We start from the raw sequence: 21,850 nt of genomic DNA, 5'->3' as shown, positions 1-21,850 counted from the left end.
TGAGCCAGTTCCTGCCGCCTGCAGGAGGAGACCCAGCGCAACAAATAAGGAGCTTGCAGCAGGCCCTTGTTGAGCGCTTGGAGGAAGCCTTCCCCCAGCCTTCCACTCCCACTGTCCAGCAGCCAGCACAGAGGCAGCAGCAGGTGCCTGCATCCAGCAGCAGCAAGCGCCCCACAGACCTGCTGTCTCTCAGCCACGAGCTCTACAGGACTGTAGAGGCTCCGGCAGCAGTGACTAGAGAGGAGATGCATGCAGCAGCATCCTCCTCCGGTCACAGCCAGCGCCTGACCCGCATGGTGGCTGACTACATGGGGTCGTACAGCGGGCTTGACAGCGATGCCCCTGTTGATCCCATGGAGTATTGGGTCAAGCGCATGGAGATCTGGAGCGAGCTGGCGCAGTACGCCCTGGAAGTGCTGTCCTGCCCCCCTTCCAGCGTGCTGTCCGAGCGCTGCTTCAGTGCAGCTGGTGGCGTGGTCACCGAGAAACGCTCACGTCTGTCTCACAAGTCTGTGGACAGACTGACGTTTCTCAAGATGAACCAGGCGTGGGTGGAAGGCGAGTTCCTGGCCCCTGTTGTCGGCGAGAGGGGGACATGAACTGGCTGCCGGAACCATCGTTAATGTGCCTTACCACCCTTTACCACCTCCTGGCTCCTGCTCACTAAGCCAGCCTGGTTCACTTTGACTATTACGTCGCCTGCAGCCACACATTTTACACCTACAGTGGGCTGCTGTGTACTGCCCTTCTGCTGTCTGTCTGTGTTTCCCACTGCCAGGGTACACAGAATTACCTTCTTCTGCTGCCACTCTGCCACCAGCTATTACGTCAAACAATAGCTATATTGGTTGCAAAACCAAAAACCAAAAAACCATAAAAAAAAAAAAAAGGTTTAATTTTTCTGAGGTGCCCGGGTTGAAAACTGTGTTGTCCCAGTTGTGTATTGGACACAATGTGGGCTGCACGACCGCTGTCTGGGACCTCCTGTTGTGTTTATTTACAGCCCTGGTATCACCGCTAGGTACCAGGGCTATTATGTCACGCTGCCTACCTGCTGCCACACTCACACTGCTCCTCCATACCTCCTCCTGCTGCTGCTGCTGCTGTCTGTCTGTGTTTCCCACTGCCAGGGTACACAGATGATTTACCTTCTGCTGCCACTCTGCCACCAGCTATTACGTCAAACAATAGCTGCTCGCCTACTCCTCCATTCCTCCTCCTGCTGCTGCTGTCTGTCTGTGTTTCCCACTGCCAGGGTACACAGATGATTTACCTTCTGCTGCCACTCTGCCACCAGCTATTACGTCAAACAATAGCTGCTCGCCTACTCCTCCATTCCTCCTCCTGCTGCTGCTGTCTGTCTGTGTTTCCCACTGCCAGGGTACACAGAATTAACTTCTGCTGCCACTCTGCCACCAGCTATTACGTCAAACAATAGCTATATTGGTTGCAAAACCAAAAACCAAAAAACCATAAAAAAAAAAAAAGGTTTAATTTTTCTGAGGTGCCCGGGTTGAAAACTGTGTTGTCCAAGTTGTGTATTGGACACAATGTGGGCTGCACGACCGCTGTCTGGGACCTCCTGTTGTGTTTATTTACAGCCCTGGTATCACCGCTAGGTACCAGGGCTATTATGCCACGCTGCCTACCTGCTGCCACACTCACACTGCTCCTCCATACCTCCTCCTGCTGCTGCTGCTGCTGTCTGTCTGTGTTTCCCACTGCCAGGGTACACAGATGATTTACCTTCTGCTGCCACTCTGCCACCAGCTATTACGTCAAACAATAGCTGCTCGCCTACTCCTCCATTCCTCCTCCTGCTGCTGCTGTCTGTCTGTGTTTCCCACTGCCAGGGTACACAGATGATTTACCTTCTGCTGCCACTCTGCCACCAGCTATTACGTCAAACAATAGCTGCTCGCCTACTCCTCCATTCCTCCTCCTGCTGCTGCTGTCTGTCTGTGTTTCCCACTGCCAGGGTACACAGAATTACCTTCTGCTGCCACTCTGCCACCAGCTATTACGTCAAACAATAGCTATATTGGTTGCAAAACCAAAACCAAACAAACCATTAAAAAAAAAAAAAAGGTTTAATTTTTCTGAGGTGCCCGGGTTGAAAACTGTGTTGTCCCAGTTGTGTATTGGACACAATGTGGGCTGCACGACCGCTGTCTGGGACCTCCTGTTGTGTTTATTTACAGCCCTGGTATCACCGCTAGGTACCAGGGCTATTATGTCACGGCGAGCTGCCTGCCTCATTGACTGCCTGCTGCCACACACTCATCCTCCTCCTCCTGCTGCTGAATTTACCTCCTGCTGTCTTTGTGTTTCCACTGCCAGGGAGCACATACAATGGCGCTTCCAACATGCGTGCGCCCACCAGCTATTTGTTACGCTCAAAAATAGCTGCATTTCTTAAAAAAAAAAATTGAAAAGAGAAATACGTGAAGAAGAAGAAGACGATATTGAAAAGGAAGGAGAAGATGAAGATGAAGAAGAAGATGAAGAAGAAGATGAAGAAGATGATGAAAAAGAAGATGAAAAAGAAGAAGAAGATGAAGAAGAGGAAGAAGAAGAAGATGAAGAAGAAGAAGAAGATGAAGAAGAAGATGAAGAAGATGAAGAAGATGATGAAGAAGATGAAGAAGAAGAAGAAGAAGAAGAAGAAGAAGAAGAAGAAGAAGAAGAAGAAGAAGAAGAAGAAGAAGAAGAAGAAGAAGAAGATGATGAAGATGAAGATGAAGATGAAGAAGAAGAAGAAGAAGAAGAAGAAGAAGAAGAAGAAGAAGAAGAAGAAGAAGAAGAAGAAGAAGAAGAAGAAGAAGAAGATATAGAAGAAGAAGATCGAGAAGAAGAAGAAGAAAGATAAAGAAGAAGAAGAACAAGTATATACAGTAACACTACTGAACAAAATTAAGGACACAACTTCTCTTTCCACATTTTTTTTTAAAGGAACATCCCCACATAATCACTTGCTGTTGTTACTTGGAAAAAAAGAGGTTTCTTGCATCATTCACCCAGGTGTTGGAAGCTATTTAAGGCCAATTCGAATAGTCAGCTCGAATAGTTAGCTCGAATACCGACTCGAATAGTGAGCTCGAAGTCCGAGGTCGAATCGAATAGTAAAAATTATTCGACTCGAATATTCGACTGACCTCGAATAATTTACTATTCGAATTCGACCAAACTCGAATTTTAAAAAGGGGTATTTGAGCATCACTACATTTGACCTGTTCAGCTTAACTGTTCTCAAACTGAACAGAGGTTTATACATATTCAGTGGACAATAGTCAGCGACTGTAAGTCTGCTACTCCTGTGTCTGAACTCCACCCTTCCCTTGTAAGACTCTCTTTTGCCTTTCAAACTTTTTTGAAAAATTCCTGTTTAGGTTCAAAGCAGGTATGAATTCCAATAAATAATAATAACAAAAAAAGCTTGAATCAATAGCATAGCTGCATTTTTCGCTTGTTTACTGATACTTCCCAGCTGGCTGTGAGCATCCTGTTCTTGCCCACATTCTTCCCATGATGTCATCCTATGACCTATGTGCGATGCACGGGCTGGGCGCAGTCACATGTGAGAAGAAGGGGCAAACCCAGGATTTTTAAGGGGGAATTCATGAAAGGTCTCCCTCAGCCATGTACATACAATACAGTATAAAAATATGGTGGGACATCATGCTGGGTACACATATTGCAATTTCCCCTCTGACCGACTGACAACATGGTTTGATCAGGAGCAGTGTGCATACAGATAATAATGAGGACAGCCAACATTGCTAATGAAGGGGAAAGTGAAGCATTCACACAGCAGGGCACAGGGATGTACTCATACCTGACTCTGTTAAGTTCCCCAGAGCTGCTTCATGCTCTGTACACATGCTGCTGCTCCATGCTCTGTACACACACTGCTGCCCTATGCTCTGTACACACACTGCTGCTCCATGCTCTGTACACACACTGCTGCTCCATGCTCTGTACACACGCTGCTGCTCCATGCTCCGTACACACACTGCTGCTCCATGCTCTGTACACACACTGCTGCACCATGCTCCGTACACACACTGCTGCTCCATGCTCCGTACACACACTGCTGCTCTATGCTCTGTACACACACTGCTGCTCCATGCTCTGTACACACATTGCTGCTCCATGCTCTGTACACACACTGCTGCTCCATGCTCTGTACACACACTGCTGCTCCATGCTCTGTACACACACTGCTGCTCCATGCCCTGTACACACACTGCTGCTCTATGCTCTGTACACACACTGCTGCTCCATGCTCCGTACACACACTGCTGCTCCATGCTCTGTACACACGCTGCTGCTCCATGCTCTGTACACACACTGCTGCTCCATGCTCTGTACACACACTGCTGCACCATGCTCTGTGCACACACTGCTGCTCCATGCTCCATACACACACTGCTGCTCCATGCTCTGTACACACACTGCTGCTCCATGCTCTGTACACACACACACACTGCTGCTACATCTAAAGTCAACTGTAGCTGGGAAAGAAAGGGGGCAGTGCTGGGAGCTGCAGGATGCCTGGAGTTATTCTGGTGTCTCAACTTGTGCCTGTCCCCAGACAATGCACCGGCCCTGGTCTGAGGGGGGATTCTGGGCAGCTGTAATCCACCCCTACATTTGCCTATGGAGTGGATGCAATTTTGCCATTCCAAAACTCCACTGCTTTCCTATCAAACCCACCAGACGTTGCCGCCCTTGGAATGTATACATTTTATATGGGTCCATGAGGCTTGGTTCACACATACATGTGTACATTTCCGGTCTAGTCCAGCCCTGTCCTGACCTATCCTGTCAGTTTTGAATCAGTTTTTCCTGACTGGACCAGAAATGTACACCTTTTGTGTGTGAATACACCCATAGAAAACTGATACAAAACTGACGGGACTGGACTAGATCAGAAATGTACACCTTTTGTGTGTGAACACAGCCATAGAAACACATAAAAACTGATGCCAACTGTCAAAAACGGACAGGACTGGACTGAGCACAATTTTTAATATGCGAATGAAGCCTTAAAGGACCACTATCGCGAAAAAAAGTAGGCAATTAAAAATGTGACAGATGACAGGTTTTGGGTCAGTCCATCTTTTTAAGGGGGATTCTCAGGGCTTTCTTTGTTTTCAACAGCATTTCCTGAACAGCAGTTGCAAAATGTAACTGACATAATAGTGTGCAAGTAATTAGGGAGGCCGGCTGGTATCTTGCTATTTTGGCAGTTAAACTGCTGTTCAGGAAATGCTGTTGAAAACAAAGAAAGCCCTGAGAATCCCCCTTAAAACGATGGACTGACCCAAAACCTGTAATCTGTCACATTTTTTAACTGCCTACTTTTTTCGTGATAGTGGTCCTTTAAGGCTCCCCTTCAGGTCCTCTATTGGAGAACCCATACAAAGTTAAAATTCTGGGGCTCCCCTTTTGAAACAGGTTCTGGAATACTGGAATACTGCCTGTGCTGCCTATATCACCATGATTGCAGCCCTGTCATTGGCTCTTACAGACAGCTTATTTTATTATGGCTTTTTTTGTTATACTGAATGATTTGCAATGAGTTTATTGCATCACTTGTCTTTAAACAATCATAAAAGTGCCACTGTGACAATATAATAACACCCATGATAAAACTTTTAAACTGACCAATTTGATTTGTCTAGCATGTCTGTATATGCACACATGTGGCTGTTTTATTGTTTTACATGATGACTCAACAAACTTGAAGTGGTCTGAAAGTCAGCATTTCTACTTTGCTTTAAAGGATTCCTTACAGCTTTAAAGGTACTATCCCAGAAAAAAAATTGTAGCAGAACATCATTGAAATGGTTAAACACAGCACTTTGTCCTGCTATGGAAAGGCTATTCAGCTTCAAATCTGCCTCCAGACTGGAGATAACAGAATCTTTGTTTACAATATAATGTTGTTAGATTTGTGTGTAAAAACTGAAAACACTCTCTGAGAAGCTATCTCTGCTTCTAGCATGCAATGTCAGCTTTCAGGGCAAGATAAACTACACTTTGGAAACTTGTAATTTGTAGATAGACAATACTATGGGCCTGATTCACAAAGCGGTGCAAACTTTTTCGCGGACTTTTGCGCGCGCAAAGTGCCGCGATTAGCGCGATCACGGACTTTTGCGCGTGCAATTTGTGTGCGCAAAAGTCCGTGAAAAAGTTTGCACCGCTTTGTGAATCAGGCCCTAAGTGTGCCAAAGCAAATATGATAACCGTGTGAGTAATAAAAAGTAGGAAAATACATTTTTATTGAATGTTATGTCAGAGGTTCAGACCTTTAAAGTGAATGGGAACCGCATTTAAAAAAAAATGAAGCAAATACTTACCTAAGGAGAGGGAAGGCTCTGGGTCGTATAGAGCCATCCCGGTCCTCTCTAGGTGCCCTCTATCCTATGCTGGCTCCCCCCCCCCCATTTCAATCCCCCTCCAAAAGGGTATTTGGAAGTCTTCGGGAGCCGTCAGTGTCCTCCCGAAGACGTGCGGCTCCATACTGCACAGGCGTGAGCATGCAAGAGAGCGTGCTTGTGCAAGCGCAGTACAAGGCCGCCCTTCTTCAGGAGCATTCAGGCTCCCTGAAGACTTCCGAAGCCTCCTTCGGCCGGATTAAGCAGTATTTGACTAATTTAGTCAAATACTGCTACCGGGCGAGCCAGCACCGGAACGACGGGACCAGGAGAGGAGCCAGAAGGCTCTATAGGACCCAGAGCCTTCCCTCTCCTTGGGTAAGTATCTATCTCATTTTTTTAAATCCGGTTCCCATTTACTTTAAAGTATCTTTATTGGTGTGGATTTCTACTTCGACCATTGGAGATATATACACTTCATTATTTGACTTTGTTTGCATTAAGCAACAGGTGCTCTTGCCTAGGGATGCACATTCGGATTCTGTGGAATTTAAATTTTCGCATTTCTGAGCAGAATTCGGAAAATGGAAATTCACGGAAATCCGATTTACTGCAACTTAGTCATTTTAGCCCAATCACAGAATCTCAGAAGCATTGGACCAATCAAACAATGCAGAATCTTGCAGCAAAATGTTAATATTAGACCAATCACAAGATTTTCCATTTTTCCAATTTCTGATCTTTGTTTTTCCAATTTCTGTTTTTTTTGTTTGTTTGTGTAAGAGAACGCGGAAAAGCCGCCGCGTGTACTAGCGGCAAGGCGGCTGATTCCGCGTCCAGCGCGGCGGTTTCTCCGCAGCGGCATGCGTCTGGTGTGGCTGGGTCTGTTAGTTCACATAGGCTCAGGAATACGCGCGCGCGGCGAGAGGCAGAGCCTTTATGTCAAACATTGAGGGATCAGCTGATCAGGGAGGTCAGCTGATCTCAAGGCAGCTGACTATTCGTTGATCACATAGGGGTGGCGCCAGAGAGCGCTGCTCTATATATAGTCACTGCTGGGCACTTTCAGGTTGTCTGCCGTTGCGAACACTTACGTGGAAGCACTCAGACCTTATGGTGGCCATACATGGTACAATTTTTCATTTTTTTTCGATTAGATAATTTAGTTAGATTATTCCATTAGATCAAATATAAAGATTTTTCCAGCATGTCCGATCTGATTTTTCATGAAAAAACTTGATAATCGTTCGAACTTTTTGATCGGAAAAAAAAAAATATTTTCAACTTTTCGATTCAATCATTTAGATCGAATAAACTGGATAATCGAACGTTTTTATTGTACCATGTATGGCCACCATTAGTCAGATCCAACAGTGTATTTGAACCAGGAGGACCTGGGAATTCACACTGAGCCAGATTACTTCTGTTTGTTATTGTATTATCATTCTGTTATACATCAGACTAGTTCCAGGGTGTCGAGACCACGGACCTCACACCCAGACTAGGGACTCTGTATTATCATTTTGTTATACCTCAGACTAGTTCCAGGGTGTCGAGACCACGGACCTCACACCCAAGACTAGGGACTTGTGTTATCATTCTGTTATACCTCAGACTAGTTCCAGGGTGTCGAGACCACGGACCTCACACCCAAGACTAGGGATTTGTGTTACCATTCTGTTATACTTCAGACTAGTTCCAGGGTGTAGAGACCTTGGACCTCACACCCAAGACTAGGCATTGTTGTTATCTGTTATGACCTGTTGCATTTCTGACTTTCCCTCTGCTTTCTGATTCGGTACCTCGCACTTCTGATTACCTGTTGCCAGACCCTGCTCGTTTAGGATACCGAATCAGTCTTCTGTCTTTGTACCTTATCTGTCTGTGTGTTGCCGACCTGGCTTGCCCGACCTCGAGAGCTATCTCTCTCGTTAAGAGATAGTCTCCTGACCTGGTAGTGACTACCACCTTCAGGTGTTACTCACTCACAGGTTCAGCCTGGCATTTCTGACCATCCCTACTCTTGCCATTTTCTGGAAGCTGAGATACGATTGCCTTTTCTTGTACTTTTTATGTTGCCTCCCCCCCACCGCTACCATCAGCCATACACCTGACTGGGGGGACTGCCTCTTTGTTTTTGCTAAAAGGCAGTTTTCCGTGCAACCTTACCATAACTTGCCAACCTTACACTGCATTCAAAAATGTTAGCGTTTCTTTTTACTGGCTGAATTTCTTGCTATAGCAGTGGAGGTCAATCTCCAAAACTCTCAAGAGAGGAAAATCCTGAGTGTCTACAGATTGAGAGCTCACAACCTGGAAATAGAGTCTGGGAGACACAGACAGACGTATAAACCCAGGGAGAGCGGAGCCAGCACTGTGAGCAGAAGAGGACGAGAGAACCACTTCCTGCTGCACTGCCCCAAATATACTGCAACCAGGAGAGACATCCTTCAAGAAATTGATGGAACTATTTCCAGACTTTTACACATTAGAGAATGAGAGAAAACTCATCGTTCTACTAGAAGAGGAATCCACAGTGACAATAACTGCACACTATGCCACAGCATGCCACAGACTGAGAGGAGCATAAATGAGCTGGAAAGACAAAAATGTCTATATACTGCTAACCCACTGTACCCCTACCCCACCTAGTCCCATGCCCCCCCCCCCCTCCTGCGTTGGCAATGCCTGTATGGAGCTTGGTCATGACAATAAAGCTATCTTTGATTTGATTTGAACATTCCCCACTGACCATGCATCAACGGATGATTTGTAGTCGGGTAACTGGACCAAAGGCATGTCCATGACCCACAAAGCCAATACATTTGTTCTCACGTGAGCAGGCAAGGCATAGTTTCTTAAGACATACCACGCATCCTGCTCTCTTATCTGATTAAAAGGACTACTCAACCAAGTGGGATATGAAGGCTGCCATATTTATTTCCTTTTTATGCAATGCCAGTTGCCTGGTCATCCTGCGGATCCTCTGCCTCTAATACTTTTAGCCATAGCCCCTGAACAAGCATGCAGCAGATCAGATGTTTCTGACATTATTGTCAGATCTGACAAGATTACCTGCATGCTTGTTTATGGTGTTATTCAGACACTACTGCAGCCAAATAGATCAGCAAGACTGCCAAGCAACGGGTGTTGTTTAACAGGAAATAAATATGGAAGCCTCAATATCCATCTAATTTCAGTTGCCCATTTAAAGGATACCACAACCGAATGGTTGTGGTAAAATTGATTGCTGGACTGTGTAGGGGGTGATGAGAGCATACCTGCATTTCCTCCCGCCCCCCTCCGTCTGCCGCCGTTCATACGTTATACACTCCGGTGTGCGGCGACTTGCTTGACCTCTGCCCCGGACATACTGCGCCTTGTGTGCGCAGTATGTCCTTCCCCCTTCGCTTCTGGCCGGCGCATAGTGCCAGGCTCAGAAGCACGCTGTCCCCTTTTTGCTGCATGTGCGCTCCATTACACCGAGCGTCACATGATTAGCATGTGATGCTCGGTGTAATGGAGCGCACACGCAGCAAAAAGGGGACAGCGTGCTTCTGAGCCTGGCACTATGCGCCGGCCAGAAGCGAAGGGGGAAGGACATACTGCGCACACAGGGCGCAGTATGTCCGGGGCAGAGGTCAAGCAAGTCGCCACACACCGGAGTGTATAACGTATGAACGGCGGCAGACGGAGGGGGGCGGGAGGAAATGCAGGTATGCGCTCATCACCCCCTACACAGTCCAGCAATCAATTTTACCACAACCATTCGGTTGTGGTATCCTTTAAGTAATCCTCTATTCCAATGCATGAGGCATGACTGGTTGCAATCGTGGACATACTACTTGAACCAGGAAGTTTATACCCATTTTTCAAAATAAGCTGTGAATAATTAAGCTACAAAATGATGTATCTCTTCCCTTTACTGGACACTGTGTCATGTCACTTTATGCCTGAACATGTGTTTGTGTGGTGCTCTGCTCATGCATCTGGCCTGTAGATGGCACTGTGATACTTGCATTTCTTATAAGATGATCTATACTGCTGTGCGTTGTTGGTTCCTGTTGACATTGCTGACATGGAGGAAAGCACTGCTTCATATAGAGAGCTGCTGAAGCTTGTAAATAAACCTAGTTCCAGTTGTACTGCATCCGTGATTAGTAAGTACTGAGCACAACAGTATGAAATGTGTTTTTTATACAGTAAATGTGTTAACTTCAGAGTAGAGCGTAGCCTACTAGCCTGTGATATACTGGAATACAAGTGCAGTAATAAAGAAATACCAGCTTTTAAATGACTGTGAATCAGAGTCTCTATAACTGACTGTTTCAGAATTCTTAAACAGGAAGAAGGGAGTGTTTCTTGCACTCACTATAACTTTCAGGGTTTGGTCTATCAGACACTATTTAATGGCTGGCAGGATTCCATAAGTTGCCATTATGTTACAATTGCTTCCTTCCAGGATTTCACTTGTGACGTTGTGAGCGATGTTTTGCTGAGAGTGTGTTTCATGCTTTACAATACAAGTGGAAGTAGAATACAAGTTTTCACTACAGACATGTTAAAAGGAAATTTAGAGTGCTTTACAAAATTTGTTTTATTTTTTTTATGGCCTTAATGCACAAAACAGCAGTAATGGCTATGGTAGCACACAATACCATGCATTAACCCTGCAATGCGTGTGGCATTAATGGGCGGTGTTCCCCTCAGCATTAGTATAGGTACAATTGCCATCGCATGGCAACTTTGCCACCATTTAGTGCATCGGGTCCAAAGAAACATAAGATAACGTAGCAGCAAAGTCCCCAGACTTGGTTGAGTTATAAATAGGGAAGCAGGGGGTTTCAGTGCCCCATAGCAGCAATGTAATGCTGCAAGGAGCGCATAAGGGTAATTCGGGGCTCTTGCGGTTGCCGGCGGGGGAGTAGTATTTAATGCCACCACTCTAGCTCACCCTTTGGGATTTTATGATGTTAGCAAAAGAAGTGTAGCCTGAGCATCAGCTCTTAGGGGGCTGGCTCAGGAGGTACAGTCCACGGCAGTCAGATGCTGGGCTGCGGAGGAGCAGGGGAGTGCACGCGACAGTATCGTCGCATGCACTCCTCAAGGTTGCCGGGCAACGGGGAACGTGCGGCGGGGAGCAAGTACGGCAAGACCAGAGGCACAAGGGGGGCACTCACGCTGAGAGCGTTAGGAGCAGGGAGAGAAGGGCGCGCAGGGAGCCGTTAGGCTCAACACACACCATACAATCTTGGTTGTTCAATCTTACCACTTTCATGTAGTATAAGAGCTTATCCAATCAAGCATTCAAGGTATTTTCAATCTGTTGGTCCTTATACTACAAAGATTTGGTAAATCTGTACAACCAAGATTGTATGGTGTGTGTTGAGCTTTAGAGAGAGATGGTTATAACTAGCTCTCTCTGTAGTGTGTTGCGCAGTTCAGCGGTGAGGGGAGAGGAGCCAGGCACGGAGAGAGAGCTGCAGCGAGATACGCCCGGAGGGGACAGCGGCGAGGAGACCGGGGATCCGCAGGCCAGCTTCTTACAGCCAACCTTGAAGTTCTGCAGGGCTGCCAGGAGAGCAAAGAAAGAGTGTGGAGACCCTCCTTTGACACATAGGGTCTCCAGACATAAGGGGGTCAGTCATTCAGCATCTAGAGAGGAAGATTGCTAAATTTGATGAGTACGAACAGATTTTTTTTAAATTATTATCAACATACCCCATATGAAAGAAAGGAATATGTCAGTTCAGGGGCGTAACTAGAAGTCCCCGGGCCCCCCTGCAAGAATTTGAGCGCCCCCACTATACCCTGGGGCCCGCTCATGGCCGTTTTTAGGGGGGCAGGAGGGGTCGCAGCATGAGGGGAGAGCTTGGTAGCACGTCAGTGGGGAGGGGTGGTGGTCCCCCCCCCCCCTCACCTCGGGCTCTCCCCTCTGCGCTCCCCTCCTTCATCTATGTCAGTGTTAGCAGCAGTGGCAGCAGCAGCTATAATTACCTCCATTCACCCCCGGAGGTCGCAGATCTGCAAGGGCTTCACATTACTTTCACATTACTTCCTGTTTTAACAGGAAGTAATGTGAAGCCCTTGCAGATCGGCAACCTCGGGTGGTGAATGGAGGTAATTATAGCTGCTGCTGCCACTGCTAACACTGACATAGATGAAGGAGGGGAGCGCAGAGGGGAGCGCCCGAGGTGAGGGGGCGGGACCGTCCCCCCTCCCCACCGACGTGCTACCAAGCTCTCCCCTCATGCTGCGACCCCTCCTGCACCCCCAAAACGACCATGAGCGGGCCCCAGGTGATTGGTCTTTTCACTATCGATTCCTTTTTCACTGGGATTTTGAACTGTGGGGGGAAGGGGGGAGATTTCCCCCCAGGCTGACTCTCATTTAATGATTTAGGGCTGGTGCATGGCCTGCTGCATTCAGGTTATTGTATAAGGCAATATGAACCACTAGGTTGGCTGAGGGAAATAAAAGCCCAATTATCAATTAGAGAGCAGGAAAGTAAATATACACAGCATGATGCAGAGCAGAGGCTTGCCTGGAGGGTCTGTGGGAAAAAAACTCTGTCTGCTCTCTTACTATCATAGCTCCCAACGTTCCCTCTTTTGAAGGGACAGTCCCTCTTTGGATATACAGTAAGTGTGTGTGGGGGGACCATTTGGGCTGAGGCTGCCATGAACATGGGCCTCTAGTTTCTGTTTCCCCCCCAGGCCAAAAGGTCCCAGTCCTCCCCTGATTCTTTAGTTTTCTAATTCATGTATTTATTTATTGATTTAACCTATTTATTCATGTTATTAATTAACCTCTTTATTTATTTATTTATTTATTTATTTTTGTAAACCAGAACTATTGTTGAGCAGAATTTTTTATTTCTTCAGGAGGACATCTTAGCAGTGGCGGAGCTAAGGAGCTGTGGGCCCTGGTGCAGGTTTTACATGGGGCCCCCCCAAGAACTTTATACATAACAATTGATACGGCGCACCAAAACTTGCCAAGGACAACCACAGTGTCAGAGTTGCAAGAAGGGGGTGGGGTACAGTGTATTAAGGATTACTACTATTCAAAGCATCTATAGAAGTGATTATTACCAACACAGGACCAATAGAGAGCTAATACTGTGATAGAGGGTGGACCCTTCGGGGCCCCTCTGGCCCAAGGGCCCCGGTGCGGTCGCTACCTCTGCACCCCCTATTGCTACGCCCCTGCATCTTAGGATAAACATGGTTTTGCGAAGTTTTAAGGTACCTGACGAGTTTTTATTTTTTTTTATTTTTGCTGATCAGCAAAAGTGGTTTTTGTGTAATACTATAACTGTAACAAAAGTTAGGGTAGATCCTAGAACTTGTCATCCCTTTTATTAATTCGGTCTTATAAAACATCTATCAGTAACAAACAGAGGTGTATTTATTAGACTATTCAAGATGTTAACATAGTGAAAATTTATAGTTTTAAGTATTTACCAGGGATTAGGACTGTTATTTGCTGTTCCTTAATTTGAACTTCTTTTTCAGCATCAGCAAAGAGACCTATAGAGAAGAAGGGAGATTATAAGGGAGAAGAATTGTGACTAAATATATATTGTGATAATTTTCTTTTGTTTGTAAAGCTCATTCTCTGTGTGACTACATTTTAGTTCCTGTTTTAGGTTAAAAATAAAATTTTACTTTATCTGCGTCAGTGTCTGGTGGATCTTCCCAGTCGGCAACTTAAAACTGATTACAAAAGACATTACAGATGTGATGCCTGCAGCTGTTTCTGAGAACTTCCCTTTGAAAAGCTAGTCACATGACCTAGAATTCTGTACACAAACCATAGAGCAGCCAGCAGGGGCAGAGTGGAAGCCTCCTCTTCTACAAAGCGCAATGATCTTACCCTCTCCCACCTCTTCCCTCTGTTTTCTCCTATGGATCACTGTGAGTAGGTGGACAGGGTCACCTCTGTGATCACAGGAAAGACTAGCTTGTGCCCCCTCACAGCTCCTATCCAACTACCTTTTGTGGGTTATTATGGGATGGGGAGGAGTCTGGACAGCTCATAGACTGCCATTTAGTCCAGTGAGGGTTGTTTCTATTTTGGCGCCCCAGGCAAGGCACGCTCACACAAAGGCAGTATAAAGGGCACTTGTAAAGAAGAACACCCCCATAGGCACCCATTATAAAAGCTGCGATTAGCGGCATTGTGCAGAAATTTGAGTGCCCAGAGACACTTAATAAAATAGTGAGTGCCAAGTCTTCCCGCTATGGAAAATGTGGCTTTACATAGAGGCAGACTCAGGGCACCCAGATTCCCACCCAATGCCGCTAACCGCTGATGTGCGTCAGGTGGTAATGTTAAGGTAACACAGCAGGGGGGGATGGTTAAAGTGTCAGGCGCCACCGGAGGGTGTGGTTAAGGGTTAGGTTTAGTTAGATGGAGTGTTAAGGGTTAGGCATAGGTAGAGGGAGAGTTAAGGGTTAAGCATCTCACCCTTAAGGCCTGTTTCAGAAAATCAGATGACGGGTGAATTCAACACCTGTCAGCTGCTCTCCTGCACTGGTTGGGCACTTTTTTTGTGCTCGTTACCGGCGCTGGATAGGCGGCCTCCCCATGGAGTCACATCTGAGTGTGGCAGCAGCCATGCGCAGACATAACATGGTGTGGTTCTCTGCTGCCAAGTAACGCGACCTCTTGTCAAGCCCTGACACGTGTGTTGTTACAAATGTTCGGATTATTGTTACAAATGTTTCCATTTTGCTGCATTTTTATTGCACCTCAATGGTGCTTGTGAGAGCAGATAGGAAGCTGAACTGCCCCACAAGCATGCAGTTCAGCCGTCTGTCTGAAAAAAACCTTACAGCAGTACATGTAAATGGATCAGCAAAGTGATGCCCAGTCTTTGCTGCAATAGTGCCTTTTTGAGGCGAAGATCATCCTCTAGGAGTCTTGAAGAGTTTAGACTAATCATAGGTGGCCTGTCAGGCCAGGGGTTCCCAAAAAGCTTTCTCGGTGCATGCAAAATAGAAACCACATGCTGCCAATTTGTTATGCTTCACCACCTTAAAGTTTTAACAAAAGAATTTTTTGCATACACATAAAAATGTTCACAAAACATTTAGTGTCTGTCTTTAACCCATTAGCAGCTTCAATAGAGATATCTTGTTTGAGATAAGTGCACTGCCTTTGACCTTTGTCGGCAGAACTCGTGCTGTAAATTCATAGAATGCTTTGATCTCTCTCTGCTAGCAGAAAATATAGAAACTGAGAGAAGTCCTCTGTCTCACACTGCCACCTAGTGGCCATAAACACACACCACAGCAGTTCTAATTAATGTAACAAATAAGAAATAAAAAAAGTGCTAAAATAAATTGACCTAGAGCACTTTCAAGCCTAAAGAAATTGGCTGCGAAAGGGTTAAGCATGACTGTACCCAAATATTTTTAAACTGTTATCAATATTTTTTGAAATAAAGAGCTGTTTATGAGTTTCTGTGCTTGTGCAGGAAGATAAAAAAATTGCTACTGCACATGCGCAGAACATTCTTTGAGAGAAAGACTGAGAGAGAATTTTCAGGACCCAACCCCCCACTGCTAGACCACTCACTGCTGGGATATCTAGTGCCTCCACTTTTTTCCACTGGCGAGCGGAGGGGGCTATTCTGGGTGTCTGGAACCCCCCCCCCCTGCACTGAGCTGTGTATTCAGCCAGGGAAGCCCGCATAATATAAACAGCCTCATTCTCCCTCCCTTCTTACTTCTGGTGCCTCCCTCCAGCTAATAGAATGAGAGAGGCAGCCAAGCTTCCCCCACAAGAAGATGCAGCCTGCAGTGAGAGAATGTTGATTCTGGAGTGTGACGCCGGGCGACGCCCAGTCGTCCGAGGATTCGCGGCCGATTGTCCGATCGCAACCGTGATCGGAAAACTGACATTCTTTATTTTTAAATAGAAGTTTTTCCTTCCTGCCTTCCCCCCCTTTTGCCATGAGGGCTGAATGGGCCTGCGTTAGCATATTGCTAAAGCAACCTGGTTTAGCAAGAAATCCTTTTAAGGCTCCCGGAAAAGCTCTGGTGACACTAATGTGCTAATTGGGCAGAGCTGAAATACCAACAGAGTCTATTCAACAGGGGAAGCTAGCACAGCATGAGGTCTATTGACACCTACATTCCTCCCAGTCTTGACGGCACCGACTAGACTGAGTATGGAATGCATGGTGTTGATAACTTTGTCACATTTTGCAAATACCATCCATGGGAGGAATATGAAAATTACATAATTTTGTTTCCCTAATTCTGTAGAAGATGGTGATACTAGACATAGCCAGGTAACCCGAGCAGGGGCTGAGATATGAATAATGGGGTCCCCGTGCGCCCCAAATATTGCAAGTTTGATGTCCTATGAACGTGTATTTTCAGCCCAATCTGAATATGAAATCGGTTTGCATGTGCGACAAACCCCCGGCGGGATATGAAATTGGACATATTTTGTGGATGGTTGGAAGTTCCTCCCCAGAGAACTCACTGCCTGACACGCCCCTGGGCTGAGCTTGAGACTCCGCCCAGAAATGTCAGTGCTCAAAACTGATTGCATGAGGACTCCCAGAGTTTTTCCCCCACTTTCCATCATACCGAAAAGACTGCCACTGCTTGGGGAAATAGCAGTGGCCATCTTGTAGGCGGAGCAACGGCCGTGTGGTTCGGCCATATTGCGAACGGACTGCAACAAAGGAACTTTGTCTTTTCCCGAACGGACTTTCCACAGAATCATAAGTATTCGTTCTTTTTATCCCTTTTTCTTTTATGTACTGTGTTATCACTGTCTCTCATCGTTTAATTGTTCACGATTGTCTGTATATATTAATTATTTATATTGTAACAAATAAAGGCTTCTTAAAAGGTCTTTACCTCTCAGTAAACCTGCTATTCAGTATACACAGACGAGACCTAAACTTCCGAAGGGACGCTACTGTTTTGATAGATAGATAGGAATTGCACAGTTTTAACCGTTTTTTTGTTTCACAGGTCTATAGCCAGTTAGCAGTTTTCTCTGGGCTGATAGAAAACAGAGATGGTGGCAGATCTACCCCTGGGTTGGAGTAAAAGTGTATTTTCGTAACCTCACAGGCTCCCTACTGCGTCGTGACGCTCAAACTCCGCCAATTCTACGCAGATTGCGTCCATAGCTCTCAATCTGTGTGCTAGAATCGGATCGGAAGGTTTTGCGTGTTCACGGCCAGTGGGGCTCCTGCGACAGTGGTCGGCAGCGTTTGGGATCTGTGTGTGCTGATAGTATCTCAGGTAGGGCTATCGAATTAGCCCTATCGAGAGACGAACTAATTCGTTGGTAGTGACTGAGTGCAATATATTTTTCATATATACAGAGAGACTGTGTAACCAGTACCCCTCCCCTAAGTTTTCTTTTATTTGGCATGGAAATGTCCGGGAATTACAAGGTCATGGTCCTATCCGACCTGCAGAGTCTGTGCGAGGCGAGAGGCATGGACATCCGCGGCAAGAAACAGCAGGACCTGATAACGGACTTGTACCGATGGGATAGCCAGAATCTGCGGACGCTGGAGGTGTCCACTGTGGAGGACACCGGCTCATCTAACGCAAGTCGAGGGGAACCAGAGACTGAAGATCCTGTGCGTACCGAGGTTGAGCAACCCGCGGGCAATGCGGCAACAGATACGCAGGAGGCTGTCAGTGTGATCCCCGACCCCAGAACCCCTGAAAGTACTCGCCTGGAACCGGCCAGTACTGGACTGTCCAGTTATGTTGATCCAGTAATGCAGCAGGCATTGCAAAAGCTGATGGAAACTGATGTGGACAAGTACCTGCAGTACATGGCGGAGCAAAAGCGAGAGGAACGCCAATCTGCAGAGGCGCGGGAGAGACGACAGCATGAGCTGAACATGGCGAAAGTGCAGCAAGCCAGCCGGAGTTCAACGCCCAGCCTCCCTGCTGAAGGGACTGCCGCTCCAGTAAGTGCAAAATTTAAATTTGCTATTATCGAAAAAGACACTGACATTGACTTGTTTTTGAGGTCTTTTGAAAAGGCCTGCCGTCAGTATCGTCTGTCCCAAGACCAGTGGGCCAGACATCTGACACCCTTGCTGCGCTACAAAGCGCTTGATGCTTTCTCAGAGTTGCCTGTGGAAAAGGACAATGATTATACCGCTATAAAGGAGGCTATAATCACTAAGTACCAGCTGACGCCAGAAGCCTACCGGAAAAGGTTCAGGTCCTGGCAGAAAAAATCTACTGATTCTTATCAAGATGTGGTCAGCAGTCTGCTCACCACACTCCGCCAGTGGACGCTAGGCCTCACTAAAGGGTCTTACGGTGTCCTGGAGGACTTAATCGTCCTGGAGCAGTTTCTGAACATTTGCCCGGCTGACGTACGCCAGTTTGTGCTGGAGCGCCGACCGGCGTCAGCGACGGTCGCTGCAGACCTCGCTGAGACCTTTGCAACGACCAGGGTGCCGGAGACCCGCAGGACTGCCCCATCTAGCTGGAGAGGAGGTCAGTCCCACAATTTTGCAGACTCTCCTACCTCTGTGAGCCGTGCGCCCCAGAGGCCATCCAGCGCAGCTGCTGCGTCCAGGCCTGCAGTAACAGAGGGCATCACCTGTCACTTTTGCCGCAAGCCCGGACACATGAAGTTTAACTGCCCGGAGCGGAGGCAGACAGCGCCAGCTCCTGCACCACCTACACCTCGCCCACGGCAACTGCCGCCAGCCAGGGCACCCCAGCCGGGAGCACCCAACAACGTCATGTTCGCAGGTGGGAGAGGGATCCACTCCGCTACGAGCAACCACCAGCTGGTTACAGTGAATGACCAGCTTGTTACCGGTTTCCGCGACACTGGAGCGGATGTCACCCTGGTGCGTGCGCACCTGGTCCCGACGGAAAATATCCTCCCTGACAAATACCTTACCCTCACTGGAGTGGGGGGCACTCTTTCTCGCATTCCCCAGGCTCGGGTGTCCATCGATTGGGGGGTGGGGGTTCAAGAGAAGGTTGTTGGGGTCCTGGACCAACTGCCGGTCCCAGTTTTGTTGGGGACCGACCTGGGCAAGCTTGTGTCCTATTATGAACCTGCCCCAAGCCCCTCAGACTGCCAGGAGGGAGACGGACTCTCCGCCCACACTAAGGTACTTTGCACCAAGGGGCAAGAACAGGGGGGAGGTGGGTTGAATGTGCCCAGTCCAGGGGTACCGAGTCCAATAGTACCTGTGTCACAGGTACCTGTGTTTGATATACCGATTGTTTGTGATGAAAATGTTGTTGTACCTGTCACTGTAATTCATGCATGCAGCCAGGATGTGAGTAATGCCAGTATGTGCCAGTCTGAAGGTGTACCTGTACTGGCAGTAACACGCAGCCGCGCTGCTCAGAACCTGGGCTCAGAGCAGGTGGAAGAGGTTCCGGCCTCCTCCCCCTCCTCTGACCACAGGGATGGTAGCCTTCAGCCACTAACTGCATATGCCACGGGCCAGCTGGCTGAGAGCGAGAGTGCTGCATTTGTGCAAGCACTCCAGACTGACCCTAGCCTCGAGGCACTCAGAAGACAGGCTTCTGAGCCCCTCACGAATGAAGATACCTTCAAGGTATATTGGGAAGGTGGTAAGCTGTACAGCGAGCCTGTACAGCCCACCGAAGGTGAAACAAGTGTGGGTACCAAGTTGCTTGTGGTACCCAGTGCCTTCCGGGGGCATGTGCTGAAGTCCGCACATGACATTCCCCTGGCAGGGCACTTGGGAATCCACAAGACACTTGACCGTATCCAGGGTCATTTCTACTGGCCCAGGATGCGGATCGATGTGACCAACTATTGCCGCTCATGTACTGTTTGCCAAAAGGTAAAACGGGCTGGGAACCCCCGCAAGGCTCCCTTGTGTCCACTGCCAATCATAGGTGAGCCCTTTCACAGAGTGGCAGTCGACATAATTGGACCATTGCCCACTCCCAGCAGCAGTGGCAAAAGGTACATCCTGACGGTGGTGGATTACGCCACCCGCTATCCTGAGGCCATGGCGCTTTCCTCCCTGAGGGCGGACAAGGTAGCAGACGCGCTACTTAACATTTTCTCCCGAGTCGGGTTCCCTGCGGAGATGCTCTCCGATCAGGGATCCCAGTTTATGTCCGAACTCATGGAGGCCCTGTGCAAAAAGATACACATGACGCACATTGTCTCCAGTCCCTACCACCCGCAGACCAATGGACTGTGTGAACGGTTCAACGGGACGCTGAAGCAAATGCTGACCACGTTTGTTGAGTCGCAAGGTGGGGACTGGGAACGATACCTGCCTCATCTGTTGTTTGCGTACAGGGAGGTGCCGCAGGAGTCAACCGGGTTTTCCCCGTTTGAACTCCTGTATGGGAGGAATGTCCGAGGACCCTTACAATTGATGCGGGAGACATGGGAGGGCAAGGGCGACCCCACTGATGTCTCCGTGGTCGATTACGTCCTCAAGTTCAGGGACAAAATGGAGTCCCTGTCCGCAGTAGTGACCAACAACCTGGCCCAGGCTCAGGCCAAACAAAAAGCATGGTGCGACCGCACTGCTGGAGAGCGGTCATTTGATGTGGGTGACAAGGTATATGCCCTTCTTCCCGTGAGGCAGAACAAGCTGCAAGCAGCCTGGGAGGGGCCTTTTACTGTAGTGCAGCGGTTAAACCCTCTGACGTATCTAGTGAGCATGGGGGGCAGGAAGCAGAAGAGCTTTCATGTAAACATGCTGAAGGCCCACCATGACAGGACCCAGTATGCGCTGCCAGTGTGCAGCCGGTTAGAGCAGGGAGAGGCAGACCCCCTGTTAGACCTGCTGGCTGACGTACGAGATGTGGACGGCGACCTAAACGTCAATCCACAGCTCGCCTCAGCCCAGCAAGAGCAGTTACAGAAGGTGCTGGGCCAGTACCAGCACACCTTCTCCGGTATCCCGGGGCGGACCAGTATGGCGGTGCATGGGGTAGATACAGGTACCCATCCCCCCATCAGGCAGTCCGCTTACCGTGTCTCTCCCGAGGTACAGGCGGACATGCAGAAGGAGGTGAGGGAGATGCTGGAGTTAGGGGTGGTTCAAAAGTCCAGTAGTGCCTGGGCAGCCCCTGTTGTCCTGGTCCCCAAGAAGGACCAGACAACTCGGTTCTGCGTAGACTACAGGAAACTGAACGCCATCACCACTACAGACGCCTACCCCATGCCTCGCATTGATGAGCTGCTAGATACACTGGCATCAGCCAGGTACCTATCAATCATGGATCTGAGCCGGGGGTATTGGCAGATACCACTTGCACCTGACGCGAGGCAAAAGTCGGCCTTCATCACCCCTTTCGGCCTCTTCGAGTTCACGATGATGCCCTTTGGGATGAAGAACGCCCCTGCCACGTTTCAGCGGGCCGTGAACGACCTGCTAGAGGGAATGCAAGGGTTCGCTGTAGCGTATCTGGATGACATTGCGGTGTTCAGCCCCACCT

This window comes from Hyperolius riggenbachi, chromosome 1, assembly GCF_040937935.1.
Source record: "Hyperolius riggenbachi isolate aHypRig1 chromosome 1, aHypRig1.pri, whole genome shotgun sequence".
NCBI classification, from domain to species: Eukaryota; Metazoa; Chordata; class Amphibia; order Anura; family Hyperoliidae; genus Hyperolius; species Hyperolius riggenbachi.
Note: the sequence above shows the minus strand (reverse complement) of the source record.